Source organism: Ochotona curzoniae, unplaced genomic scaffold, assembly GCF_017591425.1.
Source record: "Ochotona curzoniae isolate NIBS_2020 unplaced genomic scaffold, NIBS_Ocur_1.0 contig_1530, whole genome shotgun sequence".
Lineage (NCBI taxonomy): Eukaryota > Metazoa > Chordata > Mammalia > Lagomorpha > Ochotonidae > Ochotona > Ochotona curzoniae.
Genome location: NW_024465116.1, coordinates 6843 through 15836, shown reverse-complemented (window position 1 = coordinate 15836; position 8994 = coordinate 6843). Strand labels below are relative to the sequence as shown.

Genomic DNA, 8994 nt, shown 5'->3' with positions numbered 1-8994 from the left:
GGACCTTTAACCACTTGCGCCACTGCCAGGCCTGAGCAGTATTTTCTTTATCATTTGCTTTTATGTTTTTCAAAATTTTTAGAATCACATGTCAGATCTTGATAATCTGAAAAAAAAATGGAGATTTTTTTTTTACACTATTTACAATGTAAGGGAAATTTTGAGAACTGCTGATGTAAAAGTTGCTTGTCTCTATCTGCGCTGGTCAGATGGCACTGAACACTTCCACAAAGCATCATGGCACTCTCTGACTCTAACTCATAGTGGACCATTTCTTTCTGCGCTTGCTTAAATCATTTTCATTTTTCCTCAAAATATACTGTTTAGGCCCAAACATAGTAGCCTGGTGGCCAAAGTACCTGACTGGCATGTGCTGGTCTGTGTTTCAGCTGCTGGATTTCACATTCAGTTCTCTGCTTATGGTTTTGGAAAGCAGTCAAGGATGGCACAAGGCCTTGCAATCCTGAACCTACATGGAGACCCAGAAATTATTCCTGGCTCCTGGCTTTGGATAGCCTCAGTTTTGGCCATTGCAGCTGCTTGAGGCATGAGGGGGGAAAATAAATTTATGAAAAGTTAAGATTTTGGAATATCTTCATAGTGGAGCAAATATCATTAAATTGATTGACACAGTGAAGGATCCTGAGTGAAAGACACCAGCTTGTGCCCAGCACAATAGCCACAGAGCTTAATCCTTACCTGGCAAGGCCGGGACCAATATTGATGCCAGTTCATATCCCTACTACGTGATTCCCTTCCAGCTCCTTGCTTACGGTCTGGAAAACCAGCAAAGGATGGCCAAAGCCTAGAAACTGCACCCATTTGAGAGGCCTTGAGGTAGCTCCTGGCTTCTGGCCCCAGCTCAGCTCAGCTTTGGCCGTTGCAGCCATTTGAGGAGTGAACCAGAAGATAGAACTTTGTCTCTGCTAAATCTGGCTTTCCAACAACAACAACAAAATGAATCATTCTTTTAATAAGGTATCAATTTTGGTGTTTGAATATATACATAATACTGATTATAAGCAATTCTACCATCTCCTCACAGACTTTGATGTCCAGTTTCCTGTGTATGAGCTACTTACAGCTCTGGATTTTTGCCACAGCAAAGGAATCATGTACATGGATGTGAAACCTCACCATGTCATGATACAGCCCCAATAAAAAAGCCATGGCTGATAAACTGGCACCTGGCTGAGTTTTATCATCCTCCTCAAGAATGTGCTGTCTGCAGTTCCTTGTACACTGTCAGAGAGACAACAGACTGCATGATGGCAAGCATGGTCTTCTGAAAGGAGACTTTCTTCCAGGAGAAAAACATCTGTTGCCACCTTGTTCATATTGCCAAGGAGCTGAGCATGAATGAGCTGTATGGGTATCTGAAGCACCATGTAGACCTAGGTTCACATTTCAATGATAACCTTGGATGACATTCATGGAAATGCTGGGAAAACTTGATCTGTAGTGAAAATAGACACCTGGCCAGCCCAGTCTCAGTTGACTCAGTGACTTCCCACAATTCCTTTCTGTGGGGTTGTCAAGCAGGTTAACAATAATCGTCATTCCCGCTTTCAGTGAATCTCAGACCTTCTCAGCAACAGATGACTCATTTTCTAACAAAAGGTGAACAGTCTGGACCTCCTACTGTGTTCTGTCCTTCACCTGCACCTTCTGCCATACCATCCCTCATCTGTGAGTTAGGGGCTGAGTCTCCAGGCAGCTGAATGTCCAATGGTGGAGGATGCTCAATCCTTCTCACTCCATTCTTCTTTTCGAGACCATGTTAGCTTCCATGAGGTTTCAGTCTCATTAATGACTCCAGGTCATTCCAAAGGTTCTGGATGAGATGCCTTGGGAGCAGAGATGTTTATCCCTCTACTTAGTAAGAAAGTGAACCACTTTCTTTGGAGATACAGGAGCCTTTGTTAGAGCAGGTAATAATTCTTTGGCTCCTTAATAGAGCTCAGTGAATTTCCCATTTCTTTCACCTCCTACTCTCAGCAAAAATGTGATTAAGGCAGTCCTGGAATTCTATAGAAATTCCAAACTTGGCCTCATTGGATTTGATGCACATTTAAAAACATTAGTTTTGTAAACCCTCCAGTTTTCCCCAGATTCCCTGCTCTGTCTCTTCCAGGCACTGCCATCCAGTCAGGCATGTTACAGACTCAGAGCTGCAGCAAGACAGATTAAAAGCATCTTACTACAGCTCATAAATCACATGATCTAAAACTAGACAGTAAGCAGATTGGCTGCAGCAGCTCTCTGTTTCCAAATATTGGTAGGTGGAGAACTGCCCTGAGTAACATAAACAGAAAACCACAGGGAGCTGAGAAACAAGGGGAGGGAATAAACTTGGAGAGGACAATAGAAAATGCTAAGTGAGAAGGCAACATGTAGGAAGGACAAGAGCAATATCAGATGGACAAAATAACCAGCTCAGGTGCCAGTGACCAGCAGAGGAAGGGAAAAGCCAAGAAGAACCAGGGTTAGGCAAGGCAATTATGGCTCCAAAGGTGCAAAATTATTGTTGCACTAAGATGTTCAAAAGAAAATATCAAACATGATAAATATTTCTCAATTTTTTAGGTTGGATTATGCTTCATTTATTAAAATTAAATAGTAACCAGAGATGAGATAAGAACTTGATCCTAATGCTTAAAGAAAGTAATACAGTCTTTGCTAGTCTCCTGTATTATTTATTCCACTTCTTTTAAACAAATTAATAAGTAAATAAAAAATGATGCTCACTCTGCTGGCAATAAGACATTGGAAAATCTGGAGGTCAGTTTTGAGTGTAGCATGTGAGAAATCAATATAAAGGATAGCACTTGCAAATACAACAAAGAAGCACGCAATGCAATGAATCATAGTGGACAGAAGTGGCCATCACTGATTCCTGCACCTGCTGTGGACATCTAACGTTTTCCACACATATATGAGCCAAGGTCTATGTGGTGTTATGTGACTTAACTCATTTAATACAATGACTACATGAGTTTGAAGCTATAACTTACATTAAACAACAACAACAACAACAACAAAACAGAAGTTTGGGCATCTTACACCCCAAAACTATGACCACATCCCATATTGGAGTGCTTAGTTTGATTGCATGTCCTGATTCTAAGTTCTTGCTATTACATCTCCTGTGGAGGCAGAGCCAGTGTTCAAAATGTTAGCTGCTGGGCCACCCACTGAGATTGAGTTTCCAGTTTTAGCTCTGGCCAGCACTGTCATGTCGGTCACTTGAATAGTGAGCAAGCAGGTGGGGAAAGTCTGTTGTATTATCTTTGTCCTCCTATCATACAAATATATAACAAACTGAGGTTTAAGAAAGATGAGTAATTTGTCCAAGGTTGTATAATCGGTAAATGGCAATGTGAGATGATTTACACTATTAATATCTCATTCGAGTTCTGTATCTACAGTACGTTCTAATCACTGAAAGGATGAAAACAGCCACATAAAGCAAAAAGGCATCCGAAACACACACACACAGCTGTTAGAAGGGAATATCCAGACTGCACAGACTAAAATGTCAAGCAACAATTTAAATTTAGCACATTTTGTGGTAAGAGAACAGTTCCAGGGTGGGAATCCTGAGAGGTTGGCCTCTCCTAGCTCCTGGCTTCAAATCAGCTCAGCTCTGGGTATTGCTGCCACTTGGAGAGAGAACTAGTGGATGAAAGTTTCTTTTTTTTTTTTTCCTATCTCTTTGATGCTTGATGTCAGTGGAATACTCGCCTAACATTCTCATTCTTTGTTTCTCTCTTTTTCTATGTATTCATATCTATTTAGTAAGAAGTTTGAAAAAAATATTGGTCCAAATGTCTAGAATGGATTAGGAGAACAGTTACTTGTATTTCTTCTCTGTTGTAGATGTGGAAATCACACAGATCCAGACTGGACAGCACCAAGTGGCCCTTAAAGTCTCCAGTAATGGTAGGTAGTGCTGTGCCAGTTCAAGAAGGACCAATACAGGGCCCGGCTCAATGGCGCAGTTGTTATGGTCCTCGCTTTGCACGCCCGGGATGCCATAGGGGCACCGGTTCTAGTCCTGGCAGCCCCGCTTCCCATCCAGCTCCCTGCCTGTGGCCTGGAAAAGCAGTTGAGGATGGCCCAAGGCTTTGGGACCCTGCACCCGGGTTGGCTTCAGATCGGCATAGCATTGGCCGTTGCGCTCACTTGGGGAGTGAATTATTGGATCGAAGATCTTCCTCTCTGTCTGTGCTCTCTGTATATCCGCCTTTCCAATGAAAATAAAATAAATCTTAAAAAAAAAAAGAAGGACCAATACAGAACAGGATTCCTTAGGTTTGACTGCAAAACTTCAACATCATTTGTGGCCATTATAAGCCATAGGAAGAAAGAGGAGAAGAGGTTGTATGGGAGAGAATCTCAGGCTGTGGCAAGTCACTTAAACAGCAAATATCTGATGCTAGAATACACTGTACTCTACACAGACATTAGGATCCACTCTCTCAGTGAAGAAAACTGCAATCAGAGAACTTCTCAGCTACACACTATACAGTCTGGACCTGACAAAATGTATGCAAACCAAACTTCACAACTGGTTCAGGAGGAGAGAAAAGACAATTACTTAACAGGACCACTGCTGCTATAGGGTTTCTCTAAGAAGCCAGAGAGGACTTAGCAGGGTTTGCTGTTGTAAGCTCATTTTTTTTTAATATCTGCATGTGCAAATGTAATGAAGCTTCACATGCTTCTGCTGCAGAGAAAAACCAGACCAAGGAAAGGGACAAAGATTTCAGTAAGGTAGTAAGTCCTTTTTTCATCTAATTTATCATGTGTGTTTCCAGGGACAGGCACTGTGGCAGACCACATAAAGGTGCTGGCTGCTTGTGTCACCCATTACCCATATGAGCACTTGTTCAACCTCTGCCTGTTTCATATCTGATGCAGCTCTCCACTGGCTAAGTGTGAGGAAGCAGTGGAGAATGGTCAATAGCTCAGGCCCCAGTACCATGTAGAAGCTCCCACATCTTGGTGCTGGATCAGCCCTGTTTCAGCCACTGCAGCTATTTGGGGAGTGAAGCAGTATATGGAAGACCCCTTTCTTTATCACTACCTCCATTTTTTAAAGTACAAAATAAAATTTAAAAATTCAAGACATGTAAATCTAAAATGGCTCTTTCAGAGGAATTGAAATACATGCAGTATTTTGTAATACCCAATTTCCATACAATTTTGAAGAACCCTCATATGTATACATTTAAAATTAAAATAGGCTTATAATTTCTTCCTTCATAAATGTATATTATATTACTACATACTATATTACTGTTGTTGACAAGGAACTAAGGGAATTAAATGTATTCCAAGGTCCAAAGTATTAGAGGCTATTTCTATTATTTAAGAACTCATAGGACTGGGCTCTAAACAAGTGTCCTGTGCCTCTTAGGAAGATGTGCTTTTGGAGTCCACCTATCCTTTCTGTTTTTCCCTTTTCCCCAGTTAACTCTTCAATGCCCATAGTTCTCCACACAGACAGAGTAAATGCCTAGTGAATGAAAAGAGTTCATCCATTCATTCCGTATACATGAAATGGCATTTCCTTTATATGGTAGGCACTAAGCATTACTAAATGCACACAAATGAAAACCTCAGGTATAGTGAACTATTATTCTAGCCACCCTATATCTGTATTTCAGATTGTTTGGCATACACTTGTGATTTATAAGCATGCAAGAATTGGAACTTACATCTTTTAAGAGAGTTATAAATCTTTGAATACACCTTGAAGTGAGTTTGCACATATCCAAGATGATAAATTTTATCATTAAGCCTCAGGCTAAAACAAAATAAGTTAGCCAGTGTCTTATGTGTTTCATTGGAACAACAAATATTATGCACACACACATACCTCACAGCATTAAGATCAATTTCATGAAATAAGAATAATAAGATGTTGTAAGCCCCCTTAGTAATTGTAACAAATTGCTACTAAAAAATGCTGGATTGTTTCATTCTCACTGCATTCCATCACCACATCTTACACTGGCCTGAATCCTTACACTGCCCTGAAGTGGCATTCCAGCTGTAAAGTATTGTTCCACAGCTACCTCACTCAACTCTGGTGCTCAACCAACATCTTATCTTTTGAAGAGTATATTTTTATGCGAACTAAAACCCCAGAAGACAACTTCCCCCACCTGCTATGGTGACAACATAAAGACAGACAACCAATGTCAGTGAGGATGTGGAAAAGCAGAAATCCTTACATATTGCTGGTAGGAAAGTTCACTACTCCAGCCGCTTCAGAAGACAATTTTGCCATTTCTTAAACATAAGCATGTCATACAACTCAACAAGTTCACTGCTAAGTATATATGCAAGAGAAATGAAAATACACACCCACATAAATACTGCCACAAAATACACATATCAACATTATTTGTGAGTAACACAGCAGCCTGGTAATGAACCCAGGAAAAGCAGTAAATAGTTTAGCTTCTTAGATACCTGTCACCTTTGTGTGGGGTTACCATGACTGTAGGCCACCCACCAAGCTAACATGATTAGGTCAGTGTATTCTCAATGGCGATATAACAGAGACAGTCATGGTGAAATTGTCTTTTTATTGATTACCAATCACAAGTATTTATAGGAATGGTGAAGGGGAAGAGGCCTAAGGGTAGAAACAATATTTCTATTGGATATATTGGATATAAGCATCCATTTTATATTATAAGCCAAGCCAATCAGCATGAATACCAGATACTTTGCCAAATGACACTGTGCCCTGCAACACAACATATGCAACCCACCCACATCCTGTAGTTGTTTACAAGACTATCACAAGTTTACCACAAGATGGATATGGCTGGGATAGGCAGGGTGAGGAGGCAATCAAGCTACTGGAAAGTACCCAAATTACCAGAAGATGAAGAGGGGGAGGGAAATACCAGGTTTACCATTGGCCTCTTGCCTTTCTCTATGGGTCCACAGGGGTCTCAAAGTGCCCTTGAAACAGGAAAAAGATCTCAAAGATTTTGCCAAAACCAAGAGAAAGGGACAGAGATGTTGTCTTGAGTCTCTACACATGCACCACAACCTTGTTCCCTCTGCCCCTTGCATTGGCTTAGCCAAGACCCATCTCAGCACCTGCTAACACACTCATATTGGAACCCAGAATGGAGTTCTATGTTACTGAACCTGACCTGTTCATTGCTGCCATGTGAAGAGTGAAGTGGCAGGTAAAAGATTTGTTTCTCAGATTCAGATGAGATTCCAAAAGTTTGGCCCTCTGTACCAGCATTAGAAGCTTTGATGAAGGCCCTGGATCCTGGCTTTGGATTAGCTCAGCTTCAGTTCTTACATTCATTTGGGAAGTGAACCAAAAACAGAAGATCTTTCCCTCTCCTTCTCTCTGCAAATCTGGATTTCCAATAAACATGTGAATCTTTGAACAATGATTTCTTTTTTTTTTCCTTTTGAGATAAATTAGTTTTAAAAACAATATTCATGATAGCCAAAAAATGAAAATGCTCCGAATGTCCGACACTGTTGCATAAAAATATATGATATATCTATACAGAATTGCTATTCAGCAATAAAAAAGAATAAACTGCTGATGCAAGCTCCAGCATGGATCTTAAAGTAATGCAAGGTGAAATAAGTCAGATATAAACGACTATGCATTGGGCCCGGCGGCATGTCCTAGTGGCTAAAGTCCTTGCCTTGAATGTTCTGGGATCCTATATGGCCGCTGGTTTTAATCCTGGCAGCTGCACTTCCAATCCAGCTCCCTGCTTGTGACCTGGGAAAGCAGTCGAGGACAGCCCAAAGCTTTGGGACCCTGCACCCATGTGGGAGACCTAGAGGAAGAGGTACCTGGCTCTTGGCTTCCGATTGACACAGCACCGGCTGTTGCAGTCACTTGGGGAGGGAATAATCAGACGGAATATTTTCCTCTCTGTCTCTCCTCCTCTCTGTATACCTGACTTTGCAATAATAATAAGTTTTTAAAAAAGATTATGCATTGTATATATTACAATATGCGTTACATGAAATGTCCAGAGTAAGTGAATGTATAGAGATAGAAAATAGATTAATGGTTACCTGAGGTCTGGGATGAATGATAAACTACAACAACTGGGTAAAACAGACCTGATTAGAGTGATAAAAGTGGTTCAAACATAGACATATGTTTTAATTGCACATCTCATTGAAACCATTGAATTTTGAGGGTTCCCACAACTAAACTGCTGGAGTCAGCACTCCAACCAATTGGAGAGTGGCATGATCTGTGATCTGGCACTAGAGAGCATGTGCCTGAATAAGACCACCACAGTTACTGAGTGTGGTGCAATAGACAGCATATCCAGTTGCACATAGAGGGCTACACAGTTCATTGGATCCTGCACAGAACTGTAGGTACTGTAGCAGAGTAAGGACAACAGAACAAATTCCTCAACTACCACAGGGAAACTTAGCAGCAAATTTCCAGTGGAATGAAGCATCTAGGATGAACTATTTCCACCAATGGTCCTCGACAGGTGGTCCTCACCCTTGGAATCTTGAGATAGACCACATGTCACAACTGTCAAAACCACTTAAGAAGAACCCCCAGACCATGATCCACATCAGGGACCCTGGGATAACATTGGGTGGCCGTCCCCTCACCCTGGTCATTGGGATAATTGGGAGGCTGGGTGTGGCTTCTGCCCTTGTCTCTCTCTTCCATCCAGAAATAGAAGCTAAGGAATGTGTGAAAACATAGTTCTCACCTGCTTCCTGCTAGTACTAGGCCCTTCCCACCAGAACCAAATCTGTATGCATCAAAAATGAAATTTAAAATAAATAAATAAAGTCAATGAATTGTACAGTAAGATGGATTAATTTTATGGTTTAATTAAGTCTCAAGGAAATACTTTTTAAAGTTGTGATTTTTTTTCCTAAAACAGCAATTCTAATCAAATAGTTACTTTAATTGAAATATAGGTAAAGGGAACATAGGATGGAAATTTGTAT

At 40.9% G+C, this 8994-nt stretch overlaps 1 pseudogene; it reads left to right on the top strand.

The window, feature by feature from the left end:
- The first annotated feature begins 576 nt into the window (after window positions 1–576).
- LOC121148521 lies at window positions 577–6885 on the top strand (annotated as a pseudogene).
- The last annotated feature ends 2109 nt before the right edge of the window (window positions 6886–8994 follow it).